This window comes from Seriola dumerili, unplaced genomic scaffold (assembly GCF_002260705.1).
Source record: "Seriola dumerili isolate Sdu_G_001 unplaced genomic scaffold, Sdu_1.0 BDQW01000147.1, whole genome shotgun sequence".
In the NCBI taxonomy this organism is placed as follows: Eukaryota; Metazoa; Chordata; class Actinopteri; order Carangiformes; family Carangidae; genus Seriola; species Seriola dumerili.
Genome location: NW_019174402.1, coordinates 3,362,488 through 3,381,572, shown reverse-complemented (window position 1 = coordinate 3,381,572; position 19,085 = coordinate 3,362,488). Strand labels below are relative to the sequence as shown.

Sequence of the window (19,085 nt, the reverse complement as noted above, 5' to 3'; positions counted from 1 at the left end):
CCCTTAAACGTTTAGCCCCTACATATCCCAAGGTCATGTGTGTTTATGATGATGACAGCCTGCAAGATAAATATTTTTGTTTTTCCATCCCTTCTCCCTTAATTCTCCATGGTGCCGGTGTCTGAGATGAGTTTATGTGTGGGAGTTAAATAAACAGATGGACTCAGAGGGAGGGATGCGGAATGCTAAATAAATCGCAATCACACATGCACCAAAAAAAAAAGAAAAAGTTCCGAAAAAAGAAGCAGACAAAGTCATTATATCAACAGAAATTTGCTGCTGAATGAAATATTGTGAAATTCATTAATCCCATTCTCTGGAGTAATTTGTTTGGAACTCATGCATGATGTACATGCCAGATATATATGCCATATGCTCATTCCACATGCATCACAATTCATCAATTATGCAGTATTTTGTACAACCCAGTGCTATCGAATGAATTCAACAACTATACTAATGTATTATAATTGCCGACCTGTATTCCCACAGGGGAGGTGTGCAAGCCTGCAGACTGCTGATGACAAACTGTAGCTGTCCTCCGTGTTAGCTTGTCTGGAGCTGTAGATGTTGCTTCAAGTCCTCTGTCTTTACCTCCATCCCACTGCCAGGTTCCCAGGCTCCCAGGCTCCCAGTGTCAAATGCCAATTTATCCTATGCAATAATATGCTGGCACAGCCAATACTTTGCTTTTAAGTTCATATGTTTAATGCCAACAGTGAACTGGGAATTACTGTAGTTTGCTTGCACCGATGAAGGCCTATAGGGCTAGGGACATACTGTACTTGAAGACTTGCTAAAACCTACAAAGGCTGGACAAACCGCTCACAAAGATTCCCTCCACCAACTAATCTTCAACAGTAAGGAAGGAGTAGCGCTGAACAATGAATTGAAATATTATCGAAATTGTAATATGACCAAGTGTAATATCAAAATCATAAAGGTAAAATGTGTCACATCATACCATAAATGAGGTATTGTGGTGCTACAGTGCTCGTTTTTCCACAGCACAGTGTCGTTTAGATGCAGCGCAATTTGCAATGACAAGGCTGATCCCCCCCCCCCACCTACAAATTGTATTATTCTCCAGAAGTAAGGACCTAGGAAGGAGCATGAATGAACCTTACAAGTGAGTAAATACACTAGACAGCACAACAAACAACTGTTCAGTAACGACTGCAGTTCTGGTGGTAGACGACCCTGGAAATCCCACAGGAATGTCAAAACAGATATGGGCATGAACCGGAAGCTTGCACTGTTTAGATCAACAAGTCGGTCGTTTGTTCCAACCCTCAGATACAACCTAGAGGGGTGTTTCCTAATATAGCGCCCCTACCGGCGGCAGGAGCAACAAGTCCTCCAACTGGATGTTGCCTAACAACAAAATGTAGCAATGGGTCATAAAAAGCTGCTGCACAAATGACCCGTTTGCTCGTTTTTCCACAGCACAGTGTCGTTTAGATGCAGCGCAATTTGCAATGACAAGGCCAGAAAAGCTGGATAAAGGCACAATGTGGACTCTAGAGCCAATAGAGGAAACTGGGGGCGAATAAACTCTGTAAAACAAAGCCACAGGTAAAGCTGTTTATTTACCAGCTCATGGCATCATGAGTCAATGATTTCAGTTACAAGAAATCTTTGTGAGAACATCTGGCAGCAATTGGATTTTAAGACTTAAGATTTAAATCTGTACATATCACACATTATATAGTTTTATCTGTCGACTGTCAACACCAACTAACCCAGACCGGAACAGATCGGGCCCAACAGTTATCACGGCCAAATCATATTTGCAACCTACTCAACATCTGTGATGTTTGTCTCCGCCTTAAAGTAAGGCTTTCGCAGCTTATATAAGAAAAATGCCGACATGATTCCTGGGAATTCAGGTCCTGTTGATCCTCCCACTCAACTGTATGAAGAGATTTAGGCCTGTAGAGCTCCTCAATCCTGGACAAATCCCAAGGTACTCAACCTTTCCCCAAGGCCCTGCTTCAACAAATAATCTCTGAGTTTTCTACTCTGCAAGCCCGCCATACCACTATCCCCTGTGGCCCTGGCCAACCGTGACTATAATGCACAAGAGAAGGTTCAGAGTCTCAGGGGAGTCATGAGAGCAGATTATCACCTCAGCCAGTAGATAAACAGCAGCCATCGTGTACAATCATCACCAGAGGTTTGGACTGGATCCAGGTCTGAGGTTCCTTGGTGAGTGTCTGTGCGCCTTTTGTGCCTAGGTTGCCCATGTTGATATGGTTTGCCTCTGCTCACCGCAGAAGCCTTGCCAAGCTGGCCCAGCAGGCTCTAGCTGTTGATCCTCTGTCCTCGTCCTGGAGGAATGTCCTCCCTGATCCAGCGTGCAATCAGAGGCATCTGCAGTGTCCACTTTGCCAGAATTCTTCTGTCTCCCCCCAAACACACACACACACACACACACACAGACATGCAACAGCATCTGTTCGGATGCACTCATGCCAGGGAGAGGTGCAGCTGTGCACCCATCAACCCAGACACACACATTTTTGGAAATGCGCTCATCAGAGATCCCTGCATACAGGGGGATTGGGAAGTGAGCAAATGCTCCACCGCTACTGTGGTTAGCTGTCAGCACCCATGACCCAACAAAATCCACCTCATAACTGACAAAAGCATTGTGAAGGAATATCATCACCAGTTGGCAGAGTTCACAGCCTTCTGTTCTGCTCAGCTCGGGACTTCAAACGCTGCCTGGGATTCCAAAAAAACTGAGACATTTGAGGAATGATTGATTGCGTTTTCCTTGGATAGGACATTTTTATACTTTTGAAGGAGTCTGTTCTCTTCCTGATTTTTGTATCAAATGCATGAACGATTTTGATGTGAGACTCAAACACAAGAAAATTAAAATGCAGTACCACAACCTCTGTGCCCTACCCTCCCTGACAGGGTAACAGAATAAGTGGGAGATGGATGAATAGATTCTGGATGAACGACTGGAAACATATCAGTCTGACATGAGATGTGATATTAACAGCTCATATCCTTCATGTTAATTTCCAGAGAGCCTGTGTGCTCTGGTTGGATGGGAAATAAGACTCTTTGAAGGGAGCCGGATGCTATGGCTCCGTTCCTTTCCTTCTGAGAGCCGTTCAAAAATAACGGCTCATTGTTCTTTCTTGTTTCTTGGCCGGACAGCAACAGTGGTCGCAGCCATATGAAAGCGGATGTCTGTCCCTGAGTAACTGACTGATGAAGTTTCGCCATTGGTCTGTCGCACACTAAACAGAATATCCTGGTAACAAATTGACCACGGTTTCACGGACACATACACGAATCCGCCACATAAAAGTTATTACCTAGTCTTGTTTTTCATTGGAGCGGGGTTACTCGGTTTATCTGTGAAACACTCACTGGAGGAAGTGAACATTGGGATAAAAAGAACAGCTCTCAGACTCTCTCCAAGTACAGCTCAGTTCCCTTCCCCTTTACCAAAGAGCTGCTGAAAAGAATCGGATCGCTCGTGAACGTTAACGTCACCAGCTCTCAGTAATGCCATACTGGAATTATTGCTGATAAACCCTCTATTATTCACCCCCCCCCCTCCCCCCTCCTGAGTTTTAAATTAAGGTAATAGACAAGCTGGTGGCACAGTCTTAGAGAATTAAAACGGGGGGCAGAATGAACGGGGAGGAGGGAGGTTGGGGGGGTTTGATAAGTGCGGACAGGGAACAGTGAGCAGCAGATGAAATATGTGCTTGGAAAACATAATTACCAAAAATGGCTGTCATACACTCCTATCCCACTCTAATGCAGAGGACAAAAACCCCACTACAGACTGTCAAACAGATACAGCAGACTAATGCAATGTAACAATTTCTCCATTTAATACTCTATACATCTTGAGAGGGGATTATGTGCACAGCTAGTAGCTGTAAAAAACCTTTCACACAGTTTTGCAGTAGCACTACAGGGCATGGTTGAAGTGTTGAAAAGAGAAGACAACACACATTGATCACTATTTCATCCAGACTGCTTTATTCCACTGAGTGTGGTTCTCTCATTGTGCAGTTGAAAGCCCTGTGGTCCAAATACACTTCAGAGCTGCTTTTATTTAACAAGCTTTACAATCCCCCTTTGACACCAGGTGTTGATAGGCTGAACAGATACGCAGCATGTACATTTTTATCATGGATATTGTGACAGCTGAAACGAATATGAACCATGTGTTTATCATTTATTAATTTATGTTTCTGTTCTTTGAGGGCAAGAGTAGCTGAGGGATATTCAAGTGAAACCAGATGTTCTGCGTTATCTCTAGGCAGAGGCCTGTTATAAATCATCTTCTGCATGTGGTCAGCTCATGTTAGGGCACGGACAGTTCATGAAGGGCTCATGGATTATCACCACGATATCAGGTTAATATCACATAGGTTTTATGTGAATGTGTGCATATCAGAGGTGTCTCGAGAACCGATACTTTGGTACCAAGTCGATGCCAAAATTCTGAAAATGTGACGTAATTGTTTTTCTACATGTACTGAAGGAACCGTAGATGTCGCATAGGTCCTGGAGATGTGATTCTTCCGGGACTGAAGAAGGCAGTATAATGACACTACAAGCGTTGTAGTCTGACATCAAACTCAAAGAGAAGAATAAGGTAGGCACAACATCATGTGGGATTGCAGCCGCGAGTTTGGGTGCTGCAACAGGTACCACGCCTGGTGTATGTCAGAGACACCGGAGACAAGTTATAGACAAACTAAAGCCAGCATGCAAACGGTGCCACAGGAGGAAACACCTCAAACTTATCTAAGCAGCTCAAAGACAGACGTCCACATCTGTACACAGAATTCAGGCGGAGTGAGTTTCAGGTAACTTTATATGAACAACATGTTGACAAAATGACAATTTTCACAAAGGCTAACGTTAGCTTGTTTAGGCTAATGTAGCCACAATTCCTAATGTGAGCTGGATGTTCACATCAGTAGTAGGCTACTGTCATTACCGTTCACTGTCAGAATATAACGCTGACTTTGTAAGTGAGCATTTCTACACCATTGGTCTGTCACCCTGTTCAACTACTGTTTGCATACTCACTATATGGAGGTATGGACAACGTGTGTCCGTGCCTGCCCTCCTGGTTTTGAAGTGTGTGTGTGTGTGTGTGTGTGTGTGTGTGTGTGTGTGTGTGTGTGTTTCCCTCTTGGCAATGTTCTCAAGCCCCCTGCAGGTGTTCAAATCCCAACTGGTCTGTCCCAGCTGAGGCGGGGGCACGAGGCCCTCTCCTCTCCATGCCATTGCTAGGCAGGAAAGAAAATGCTGCCAACCCCAGGTGTGGGGCATCCGCTCGGCACTGTGTCAGCAGACATGGGAGAATGTGAGAGGAAAGATGAAGTGCATGCAGACAAGAGTGAAGGATTTAGGAGAGGGGGGATTTAAGGGAGAGAGCAGCAAGTGTGAAAACCGAGGGTAAAAACAACACAAACCAGGAGGAACTGGGGTGAGAAATGGACTCAGAGGGAAAAATGCAAGAAAGAGAGGAAGGTGAGGGCAAGAGGCAGCGAAGGAAAAGAAAAAAGCCTTTTGTATGAGTACTGGCATTTTACAAAGAGGGTAATATGTGACCCTTGACATGTAACGTGTTGCACTATGCGCCAAAGCCGACTCTGGAGGGTTTTAACAGGACAGGTCAGACATGTTAAGTCTGCCCTCTCAAAACAAACAAATACGGTCCCATCTCCTGAACCCTCCGCAGGGACGACCACGAGTCTGCGAGTCTTCCCCTGCAAATGGGCGATTGGACTTGATGTGAATTCACAAAGCACCAGCGGGATGTGGAGAAAGATTGCAGAGCAAAGACACATGGGAACAACTCTTCCCGTCAGTGTTATTTGTAGTAGTGTGTTTGTGCATTGGAGGGACAATTTCTGCCTGACAAATTGCAGAGGCACATGAACCATCGGCTTCCAGCCGTTTGTTTTGTCTCAGTCAAGTCTCTCAAAAGATCCTGGCATTATTTAGGTTTGCAATTGATAAGGGCAGAAATAAGATATAGCTTGAGGAAGCTTGTTTTGGCAGGGACATTAATACTGGAGCCACTACTGGTTGGTCCGATGTTACCCTTCAAAATTGGAAAACGGGGGGAAAAAAAGTAATAATTGGACAAGACGGAGGGGTAGGAGATACAAGAGGATAAGAGGAAGTAACTGCAGTAAGCTTGGTAGATAGCTGGAGAGAAATTGGAGAGTACCACATGTGGAAGGTCAGGTGACGGAGAGCTACATCATTTGATGATGAGTGTTGAGCAGGCAGCCAGAAAGTGAGAGAGACATTCATCCACTCCTGCTGCTGCTGCTGCTGCCCTGTGACTGAGGGAAATCCAATTCTTAGGCATGTCCGCACATCATCACTAAAAACCTGTCTTGCATTTTCACTTTCTCGCTCTGCCCTCATCTTTTTACTATCCATTCGTAAGACGAGTCACAGGATAAGACAATTCCACAGAGATGACACATCTCAAACCCTCTTCCTTCACACTCCCGTCCCTTCTTATGTATCAGCGCACTGACAGACCCAGTGAAGAACAGAGATGTCTGGAGCCTCTCCCTCTTATGGCTAAATCACGTTGCGGGTGGAACAGGTCTTCTCCCGCAGCTTTGATCACCCCTCAAGAATTGACAGAATGACTGATAGGCCCAAGTCAAGTCAGTCCTGCTGCCTATTCACCCCCCCCCCCGCAAGAGGAGAGACAGAGAGAAAGCAGGCCGAGGAACAGATTATAGTGATGCAATGATAAATCCACAGCGATTCTGCGAGCACTTTCAGTTTTGGGATGTGGGAGTTTGGAGAGACGGAGGTGGCTTGCAGCAGAGGATTTTTTAATGACACGCTTCACGGTGGCGTATTTAATGTGCCCCGCTAATTACGATATTGCCATGTTAGCCTTCTCCATGCCATTCCATGTAATGAGAGACAGACGTGGAGAGACAAAGCATGTGTGCCGCAAACTCTATGCGAGTGTCATTCCAGTGTGTCGCTCAGCAAGGAGCAGGGAGATGAATTAGGCGCCTTGCCGTCTCCCTGGCACCTGGCCATTGTTTGTCCTTTAGGTGTCCTGGTGACTAAAAATGTCTCTCTGAGCTCCAGAGGGGCTTGGGGGGGGGGGAGAGGGGGGTTACTCTACATACACTGTCCTGTGCAGCACTGGGACTATTACTAGCATTTGACTATTCTTTCTCCAGATGTGCACGTCTGTGTGCGTGTGGAAGTGTTTTTCTCATTGAAAAGGATTCAATGTCAAGCCAAGTGTCACCTTCATCATTCTGTCTTGTATCCTGCAAATTCTCCTAGGTGATGGTAAGAGAAAGCCTCGGGGGTAAAATACCTGTTGGAGCCATTAAAAAGAGGGAATAAAATGAATGTTAAGATGACATATGGAGACAAGAAATGCTCTCTGAGGTCTAGAGTTTGGCCACGAACAACCTATTAGAGGATCTCTTGAATGGCAATTCAGTAAAGAACCGAGTGTGTAAATCACAGTGTTACAACTATCCATTAAAACGCCATACAATAGTGGCCCCCAGATGTTAGGCAATTGTATTGAAAGGTACACACAGTTCAGTGCATGTGTGCGTTTTGAGGGAGGACCCGACTGTATTTGTTGTGGGTGTCAGTAACGCAGTTATGGCATTCAGTGCGTGACAGAGATGAAAGAAGTGGCGGGTGTATGATGACAGAAGTTGCACACTGAATAAAGCCTGACTCCAAGTGTCAGGATGAGTCCCATCCCTCATCACTCACGGCCCACTTTCTCCACAAAGTGCCAGGTCTCTTCTTCCACACCTGAGCGCTTAGCTTTAATGCATATTAATTCACTGTCTGGCACTGACACACAAGGCAGAGATTGGGGGCCAAACTGTTAAAAATAAGACGGAGGTTTGCATGGAAAGCTTCCCGTCCTTGTGTAAAACAGGCTTAAGCTTAAGCAGATAATAACAACACATTTAAAATGCTGCCTGGGTTCCTTCCAGTTACAGCATTTTTGTGTTGTTGATCAGTCGCCCCTGTAATGGAACCAAGTGATTCGTCAAAAAAGCAAACAGAGGTTACACCAAGTCAAAACTGTTTGTGAAAGGCCAAAGCTTTTGTGAATAATCTTTCAGTCTAGTACTTGTTTGCTTGTCATTAACCTTCATGTTTCTCAGCTTGTAAACTAAGCTCACAAACTCCGCTAGGACATAAAAAGGTCAGTATCTCCTGTAGGTTTGTTTTGATCGACTTTGTGAATGCTATCAAAACATATGCCGGCCTTGCAACCTTAACTTCCAGAGAGATAATGAACAGCCTTGTGCTGCATCTTAAGGACAGTCCTCAAAACCAATGATCCATTCCAATTAGACCATCGCTGACCACCCAGGAACTGACCACATACCGTGTGCAGCAAGGCAGTGGAGAGAGCCGGAGACGTCTAAAAAAAGAGTCAACCACACCTGTGGCTCAAGAGCTGTGTAGGCCACAACGGACAGTCTGGATGAGTCAGTCTAGACAATGAGTTATTAGGGGAATTAGCCAGTCTTATGGTGTGATGGAAGGGACAAAAGCAGAAACAAGGCAGCTGATGATGAGCTGTGCAATCGCGGCTTCTACGACAGCTTTTGCGACGGCCTCCCACTAGTTAGACTGATGACTCAGATCTGGTTGGAAGCAACTGGGTCCACCAGTGTGGCACAAGATACAAGAATTCAAGTGTTATATTCCCACTGATAAGAACATATTACAATAATCAACATGAAAATGACACTGCAGTTCTAAACTATTTCCAATTAGACGCTTCGTCACGTTTGAAGAGCAGGAGTTTCCATCTTAACAATATTATAATGATGATCTTGTGTTGCCATCTAAACACATTATGGACTTTGGAGCCGATTAGTCCTAATAGACACAGCAGACAGTCTGCACTATGTTTAAAAATACATCTCACTGGTGATCAAACAAATGAGACACACTAAGAGCTTAGAATCACGGTTTAGAACTTCTGTTAAAAACAAAAAAAATGATGCATAAAAGATTCAACACTGAATAGCTTAGACCAATGTTCAGGAGCATTAGGAAAAAGGCTAAAAGCATCACTTCAACAAATAATGCCGCAAAAACTGGCTGGGCTGACAAGGCTGATGTAAAAGTGAATCAATGACATGATTTCTGGTCAAATGGAGACGGAATAATACTATGTTTACTATACTGCCTCTGTGTAATTTGCATGTCTGCTCTTAACAACATTTGCACGCAATTGAAAACACTCATTCAACACTTGCTTGATGTGTCAGTATGACTGATAATGCAGCGTCAGAGGGTTTGAACACACCAAAGACACACTCCTAAAGACGCAGACTGATTTTAATCACTATGCATCTGTCACTAAATAGAATTGAACACAAGCACTGGTCTGCGGAAATAACACTTTAAGACGCATCTTCAGAACATCTGGAATGCATTATCTTCACTCAGTGCGTTGTTTATTTCGGACTAAATGTGTCAAACACTGAGGAAGGCAGAGATTACACTTATTTCCTGAGGGTCAAAACTTTTTTTTATGTTGTTGTTGTGGGTTATTAAAAGATCTGAATAATAAGAAAATATTTGAAAGATGTTCTGCATTTAATTGATCCTACCCTCTAAAGACAAATTTAAAACACAGCAGCAAAACTGGTGAGCGAACATATTGTAGATTAGTGGTAACGCAACCCATCAAAAAAAGTGTTTCTTGTGGACTGGGGATTTAGTTTTTCCCATCCAGATACTTCAATCCACCTGTAATTAAGTGTTTGCATCATCTGTTCATCACAAAACTGGATTACAGGACATTACACAAGCAAATCAGTCATGGCTGTGTATTACAACAGAATGCAGGCGGAGTTCAGATTTACTTTCTACCTTTTATTTGAATCATTATTTCTCAAAGCCAAATCATGATCATTTAGTTCCAACAAGAATTTGCCAGTATTTAAATGAATGAATGGGATTCCAAACAGCCAAGTCTGGCTATTGTTCAGTGCTGTCACAAATATTTGAAATTAAGATTCCGGCCAAGGAAGAAAATACTCGGCCCTGCCAAAAACTAATAAGAACCGAAATAAAGCATGCTGTTGAAACTGCATTCACTCACACAACACACACACAGTGTCTCTCATCTAAACCTCGAGCCATTTCAACGTCCGAATCCTTACCTCTCTGAGTGGGGAACATTTGGTTAACACTGAATTACTTTTTACGGCCTCAGTACTATCGGCTGTGAATGGCTAAATCGTTTGAGCCGTAGTTTGAGACAAACTGCACAGATGGCCAATCTTTGTTATTCAGCACTGCAGCCCTCATCTGAGATAATATAGCTATACCATAAACCTGCTATTATAAACAGCAAGCATCACATCCTGCCAATGGGTAGTGAAAAAGAATACCATGGGGATGATTGACCACAAATGGAAATCTTATTAAGAGCATGAACACAACGGTAACCGTCTCAAAGGACTTGATTAGTACCATGGTCAGATGTTCTATAGTTTGAGGAATCTTTTGAAAAAATGATACATGTTTGATTGTTAAACTGCCAGCTTTATGTGATAAGAGCTATCACTGAGGGAAATATTATCGCCTCCTCTGCTACTTGATCTTCAGCAAAGTAATTAAAGCTTAATCGTAAAGATAAATGATCATTAAAAAAAATACAAACTGGCGAGGAGAAAACCTCTCTGAGCTAATTATGGGCTTTTTGTTAATGTTTACTGCATCAGTGAGGTGCATGCTTTGACTTCTTTAAGGAGCTGAACAAAGTATGTTTTAACCTCCCTCAACAGATTTAAAAAAGAAAAAAAGAAATCTACTACAACACTTAAAGGTTCCATATTTGACAATTTTCCAATGTTTTGTTTGAAGCTTTGATATACAGAAGAAGATACATTTGTGGTTTTAAGTAACAAAAACAATCTCAGTGTAGTTTTACATCTCTTCTCTCAGGCCTCTCTCTGGAGCTCCGGCAAAAACTGGTCAGTGAGCCAATCAGAAGAGAGTGAGAAGGCTCTGAGCCTTCCTTCTGATTGTTTGACTGTTTTCTAAAACAAAAAAAATATAGCAGATTTCAGGTAAACACTCACAGAAACCAAATCCTCAAAGGTTGGATGGTGGGTCAAGGTGGGCCATGCTTGGGATGTGACATCACAAAGTGACAGAAGTCCTGACAGCTCGTTTTAAGGTTCAATTTCTGAATATGGGCTGTGTGCATTTCTCTGTGGACTGTGCGCTTTGATGCTTTCACAGTATTAATACAGAACCTAGATCCTGCTTTATAATCAAAAAACACATGGAAATCTCACATTATACAACATGGGACCTTTAAATTGGGTGACAACAGGCATTTATTTTGGCATGCCACTCCTTAGCAATGGTTTATTGTAGAAACCTAGTTCACAAATAAATGTTTCCTCATCACATTCATATCAAATCTATCAAAATCACTTACAGCGTTTGAGAGAGCGTTAAAAATGATCAACTGTCCACACACTGAATGGTTCTGTACAGAGAAGAGTGCACAACATATGTGCATGAACTTGGACACAAGCACTCCAAAGTCATGTCCTCTGTTGATACTGATATTGCTTAAGGTGGTATTAACAAGGGTAAAGTTGTTCTTGCTGCATGTTTGGTAGCAAAAAAAAAATTGCCTCATTGTAACTTAACTGCCTGAATGACTGGCATCAGAGGAACATCTGTAAATCTATCATGTAAAATCTATTCTATCATAGAACATTAGTTTATGACATGCACTATTGCTTTTGAAACCCAATAGCTGCACAAGCCAACAGATGCTACCCTAACAGAGCCTGCAAATAAATTGTGGCTGACTTATCTCCCACCCTACCCCCCACTGCCATCACATTGCAATGTGATACATCTCACCATTTGGCCATTAAGCCTGCTAAGGTATGGAAAGGAGGTGATTCATATTGTGACTGCAGCAGTGCCCTCCATGACTCTTTCAGAAGGGTAAAGCGGACCAGAGAGGGGGTAGCCAGAGAAGGCCCCAGAGCTGCGAACATCCCCCCCCACAAGCCCTGCAGAACTGACTGCCTGCCTGCCTGCCTGCTTGCCTGCCTGCGGCTGTGGCTAAATTTAATCCCTCCTCCACAAGCATCCCGGCACATCACGTTGGGATTCTATTACTCTCCTGCGTCCCAGCATACAGAGAGTCATGTGAAAGCCGGCCACAAGCCTCCACGGCTGGCAGTGCCCTTCCTGCCCCTGCATTCAACATTCAGTCCAGTTAATGCCATTCGTCTCTACCCAGCTGCCCAATCGCTCTCTCGCACTTTCTCTTGTCTCTTCATCTATACTCTTCCTCGCTCATTCTCGCCCCTTGTATGGCTGTATCTCAACCCCCCACCCCCACCCCTACCTTCTCAACCTCGTTCCCCTCCAATTACAGCTCCGCTCATCCTGAGAGCAGGGGTGAGCGTCGGACGAGCTTAGGTCGGAGACTGATGGTGGGTAACGGAGAAGGGGGAATGAACGGCAGCCAAATAGGGATCAATAAGGCGACGGGGGTGAAGGATGGCTCCTGTTATGGGCAGAGAGGTGGAGGAGGATTGGGGTGAGGAAATGCCACTGCAACCACATCAGGTCAAATCACATGTTTGATATCCCAGTACGTCTCCTCCATCGGTGGAGTGCTGTCAGCAGCGTGACACGAGGCTAGAATATACACTTCAGTGATGGTTCAGAGGCATGAGGATAAAGTGCAACGCTCTGCTGAAAAAAAACACTAACCAAGTGGCAGGCTGACATCACAGGGCTGATCCAGCACGCAGATCATCAGCTCTCACTTGGCCATGTATGAGAGTGTTAGCCGTTGAGCCTGAAATAGACTGACATGCGTCAATGAGGGCAATGGAGTCATTAGCTATTCCCTCTGAACAGCCAACTCACTCTGACTGAGCAATACACTGGGGTAAGCACAGATTTCTGAAGCCAGCTTATGCAAATTGCATAAACAGGTTGAACACATCCCAGGTTGAAATGCAAAGGAAGGGACAGATAAGGAAACAGAGCAAGCGGAGAGAAAGAGAGAGAAAGAGAAAGAAAGAGAGAGAAAGAGAGAGAAAGCGATTTCGCTGGAAGCAGAAAACAACCAAAGCTTTGCACCATGCAGTCATTCTGCAGACATGACCATAAAGCATGCTGCAAACTCCCCTCCTACCCATCCAGAGGGTACATGACATCTTCCCTCTCTCATGTGCGCACATCAGGGTCACACTGACCTCTAGTGGTGTCAACAGGAACACAGGGCTCATGACAGCAGGCCATGAAAGAGAGATAATTTGTTCTTGAAGTAATTTCATCAGAAAATTGATTTTAAGTCAGTGACACTGGTCTAGTGCCTCTCAGGTGATATGGATAAATGGCCGCCGGGAACGGCTTGTTTCAACACCATGTGAACTGCAGTCTCAGCCTCCCTGCTTTCCAATTATCCACTGGTGAACAATACCTCTTTCTCTCTTCCTCTCCCTCGCTCTCTCCACCCCTCCCAGTCTCCCTCTTTTTTTTTTTTTTCCCCTCCCCCACTTCATCTCTCCCCTAAGATACCTTTAGAAATTGTCTATTTGAACATTATTGATTTTGTGGGTTACACCTACCACAAAACCCTGACAGGACTTCGAGCCACTCTATTCAGTGGGGAGGATCAAAGTGTAACCTCTTCTTGGTGTTGTTTTAATGAAGTTGGAGGTTTGGTGCCGAGTGCATTACGAGATATTTTTAAACAACAACTTCAGAGCCTCGAGGGTTGGATAGCATCTGAAAATCGAATTTCTTCAGAGATGCTGCTCATGACGCAAGAGTTTCTTTATTTAACTCTGTAAACTGCCTTCCCTTTTTTCCAATTATGTCTGTATGCTTGTGCTGTGCTTTTATAATGAGAGGCATTGATGGATGTTTAAAAAATCTACTATATAGTCATCATGTAAATGAGGTACATACCAGCAAAAGCAGTGCCACAGAAATAGTAGGCCATTAGTTATGCTGGAAAAATCCATACATGTCTCTGTATTTCTCAAGATTCACTAGATGGCGCCAACTGCAAAGAAACACAATCAGTGCTCTTGTTCCTTCAACATCAGGTTTGCTATAATATGGCCAAATATTCCAAGCCCAATCATCAGTTATATCACATGTATTCTCATATCTCCACCTTGAGCACTTAAGAGGTACGAAGTTATTTCTCTCCTCTCTGCAGACCTGTGATTATTAGAAAGGTCTGTCAACCACATATTAACATTGGCCCATTTAAATTGTCCTGTGACTGGTACAAATCAACATGGCCACAGCAGAATCTGTGCATATATATACATATATATATATATATATATATATGGGTTGTCATCGTTCCACGGTTGAGGGGCTGTCTCCTCCACTCAGCTTGCAGCACTATTAATGTCAAGTCTACCAGAAAATGTGGGCATAATTACATTAGCATGGCAGTGCTGATGGCAAAGTTATAGTAATATTGCCAGATGATTCGGAGCAGTAACTTCTTCGCTAAGAGGCTGCATGATTATGAATGTCTCTGATTAGAAGGAGTTGCCTCCTCAGGATCCACGTGTAATTTAAGTAAGACTGTTATTTATATGGTTGTTTCCCTGTTTGTCTGGGTGGAATCTTGTAACAACATGCAGCATAGTTAGGGCCAGATTTGATTATAAGCTTTCTGTTGTACCCCGTCTCCGATGCCATTTTCAGTTAAGCTTGTGCCACTGGTAAGAAACCGGTCAGGAGAGCAGGATTCAACACGGACTGCTTCGTCAACAATCTATAGCTTTTCTGCTGCTATAGCATGTCAGGAGTTAGACCGGTTAAGCAGTGTCTTAAACATGAATGGGTTTAATCACAATTTGAGACTCTCACAGAACTAGACAGCAGAGCCATTAGGTCATGGTTAGCAAAGCTCGCAATATTAGCATTTACAGGCAATGTGCAGGAGGCCTGGTGACACAGTCAGCGTGAACATTAATCCTCGCTCTCTCTCTCTCTCTCTCTCTCTCTCTCTCTCTACCGCAGTGAGATAGAGAAAAACGAGAGACAGAGAGCAGGAGAGAAATACTCGTAGGTATTGTTAAGAGCTCTCCACAAGCCACTAAAACGTTACTCATCAGTGACTCTGGGGCTTTCGTCTGCTGTTCAGGTCCTCACAGGGGACCGAGCCTAAATGTTGAACAACCACAGCTGGCACACAAGCTGTCAGAGGAAGTCTCCAGAGGCCGAGTTTGGAAGAGGCACCACTAAAGTTTATCACTGGCCAACGATAAACTTTAATAGACAGTTTAGTCAATTTAAACGCATCCGCTTTATATTATTTCATTCATTTTATATATGCTTTAGTCTTTTATCGCTCCTCCTTCAGGACATTAATCTTCCCCTAAATGCTTTTTGAAACACATAACTGTAAACACTCTTTCCAATTGGAGTCAAATCTGCAGAGGGCACTTCAAGAGCAAACTGTTTCTGTTGCAGAGGAAGCGAGAGATAATCAGTCACTTGATAAAAAACAAAATTAGCCGAAGCAGTTGAGGGAGATTATTACCTGCTCATCTGTGTCCATTGTGAGAGCTCATTAGGCATGCTTGAAGATATGGAATTATAACTTACTTACATTACATCATCATCTAAAGTTGCCAACAGTGCAAAGAAATACTGGTTTGATCCAGTTTGATGTTTGTGAATCAACCAACATCAGCAAACTTTGATATGTACTTTATGTTCCATATAATTTTAGCAGAATAATGTAGGACAAGTGAGCTATTTACAGCAGGACACAAACTGATGTTTGCTTTTCTTGATGTATGTAAGGAAAATGGAGAACTTTACCAAAAACAAAGTGACATAAGCACATTTTAAAGAACTATACACAGTCAAATAAAAAAGTCAATGTCCAATTTCATCAGAATAAAGATACACTCTTCAATTCAAGGTCAACTTGTTCAACCTCTATGAGCTTCTACAGGCTAAAAATATTCTTGTCAGTAGGTCACCTAAGATAAATTACCTTTGACAAGCAATTTAAAATCACAGGAACACCCCTGACATTGAGCCATGACAGATCCAAACATGCATCACTTAACTCCACAGACTCTCAAAGATCAAATTGAAATGTTATCTCATGAACCGGCTTTGTGCTATCGAGACGTATCTTTGTCAGCAGTCAACACCATCGTTTATAGTCTGATTAAAGGCCAGGATCCTCTTTGAACCCGTCTGACCCCGCCAAAGCAAAGAGTGTTGTGTTGTGGAGTGCCAACACAGCCATCAAACACGGAGGCTGGGGAGCCGTGCTGTGAAGCGCAGTGAAGCAGAGCCTTGATGTTTTTACAGAAGGAACATAACCAGGGCTGTGAAATAGAGTGCCCTTTTTCCCTCTCCTTCAACCTCCGCTTGCTTCATCCTCCTCTTCTCCCACACCCTCTCTCCACACTCAGGGTTTACTGTGTACTGAGTGGCATTGCCTGAAAGCCCTCAACACTCATCATCTCAGCTCAACCTGTTACTCCTCAAACTAAAAAGACAGAGGACGCCCTTAGCAATGTCACTGACTGAAAGGACTGAATTCAGCTTGGGTCAGAATAAAAAATAACCTGTACCATAACATGAATAATTCAGCAAAAAAACAAAAACAAAACAACTTTCCTTTGTGCTCCTGATTAAAAGGACCAGAAGGCAGCATTTTGAACTTTCACACAGCTACAGTGGCCTTTGGAGGACAATTTAACACAGCAGCTGCTTTATCTCTGTTTTAACCAGTGCCAGCTGTACTTTCTCACTTTCAGCTGTCTGAAGTCTTTAGCCATAATTTGGTGTGCTAGCTTAGGAGCTAGTTTATCAACTTCTGCTGCGATGTTAGGCCGCAGAAGAAATGAAAAACTGAAGCTGACAAAGTACAGATGCAGCAGAGAGGAGGATGGATGCTGAGCTGGAGCGATGAAAGTAAAGCAGCATGTGAGGATGTACAGCTGATCCTGACAAGCTGTGCACCATATATATATACACACAGGGAAGCTCCCATCAATCAGGCGCTGGCTAGTATCATCACATATCCTTTACATACAATTCAATCAACTATTTCGAACGGATTCCAATCAGAGAAAGCTCACAATTCAATCCTCATTTAACCTGTGCTGTCACCTCTCAGCTCTGTGCAGCATCTGTTGGAAGTCTCACTTACAAATGAAACAAAATGAAACGCGAGCTGAAAGCACAGCGGAGGCACAGACAGTGTGAAGCACCTGTGTAAACGAATGTAAATTACATCACTGAAGATGTTCACCAAGTATAGTCTCAGCGATGCACTGCATTGGGAGAACAAGATTAAAAAAAAGGATTTCCCTTATTACAGCAAATGAGAGAGCGAGCCAATTTAAAAACAGCAGTGTGATGGAATTCAGCTTGAATATAAAAATACGACTTCACTCTTGTCCTTGTTGGACCCTCTACAAGAGAGAAAACGGTGAGCGGAATTTAAAAAGCAAAGCGAATAAGCATCACAAAAAAGAAAAAAAAAAAAAGAGCTTCTCCTGAAGCCGAGTAACTAGCCTGCCTCACAGGGATTTATAGTGACAACCTTGGGCTATTAATTTCCTCCTTTTCCCTCCAGAAAAAGCCTGTTCAGACCAACCAGTCTCCATGGACCATGGATCACTTTCTTTAGTATTCTGAGCTAATTTAGAGCCCAGATGTTGCTGCCCTTGAATTAAAATAGAAAAGAGCAATGTTCTACAGTTGCAGCTGTCTATGAAGATTTTCTCTGCAGTCTGGATGGATGATATGTCTCCTTCAGAAACAGTTTAAAAACTGTACAACACTTCTGCAACTACACCTCCACACATTTGGAAATTGGTAGATGTCATACGACTGAGTGCAGAGCCGACAGCGCCTGCCAGAGGTCGCTGCCACACTGCACAGTCCGCAATCGTCACTGACCGACTACAGCCGAAGACGCTGAGCCCGAGTATAATCAAAGCGTTTGACCCGAGCTCGGGACGTTTAAGGAACACAGAGTTTTTAGAGCAAAGGATCCTTAGAGGCTTCGCTGCTGCTTAGTGCTGCCAGAGCGCTTCGTCCCGAACACTGTGAGACAGAGTGAAAAGCAGCAGCCTGCTTTCACACCCTTTGCCGGCTGGCACCTGGTGGTGCCCGTTTTACATGGATAGTCATGATCCAGAGTGCTTCCTGATTCATGTTAACACGCCTCATTCAGCCTCGGGATCGCAGCATGAAAGAGGTCATAAGCTTATGTCGTTACCCTGCTTTAGCCTTCGTATAATATGCACTGGGTAACCAAAAAAAGAAAGAAAAAAAAGGGAAACTCCGGTACTGTGATGCTATGCAACAGCACTGCAATAAATTCTACTTCACACTGAAATGTTGAGTACCTGCTGAGATGACAACTTTAGTCCTTTGTAAGTGGAGTTGTTGGATTGAAATGTATTATACTGAGGTTTTTCTTTAGGTGTTATGGATCAGATGTTGCAAAGCCAGCCAGCCACCCAGCCTAACCAATGTTTGCTACACTCAATGGTGTCTTTATTATTTGCCATAAGCCACCATGACATGTCGTATGCGTTTTTTTAACCAGAGGCTGGCTCAGCTTAAGTTAAAGGCCAGATCTTCTGTGTTATGTCTCGCTGTATTACTGATGTGTGCTTCCAAACATACTCAGGTATGTGTCTCTCTCTCTCTCTCTCTCTCTCTCTCTCTCTCTCTCTCTCTCTCTCTGCAAGCACTATACAGCTCAGAGCTGGAAGGCGCTGATCAAACAGAACCGGCGAGACTTCTTAATATGAGGTAAGTGCACCGCATATAAAACATTCAGATACAAGCAGCCTAACAGTGGTCTGCTATTCAACCAGCTGTCTTTCAGAAAGAAAACAGACAGTACATGCAATATTATCTTTGCACACTTTCACACAAGCAACACTCATGCCACAAACTCTGACGCATGCTGAAATATTAGCAAGGCAGAGCCACTGCTGTTGTGTTACAGTGGAAACAGCAAAATCCTGTGTAGT

The 19,085-nt window shown here is 43.6% G+C and overlaps 1 protein-coding gene across 1 annotated transcript in view; it reads right to left on the bottom strand.

Annotated features, from left to right (window-relative positions):
• LOC111225212 (tetraspanin-9) overlaps nucleotides 1-19,085 on the bottom strand; it is a 152,300-nt gene that overhangs the window by 113,693 nt on the left and 19,522 nt on the right. The gene's annotated exons all lie outside the window — the stretch shown is intronic.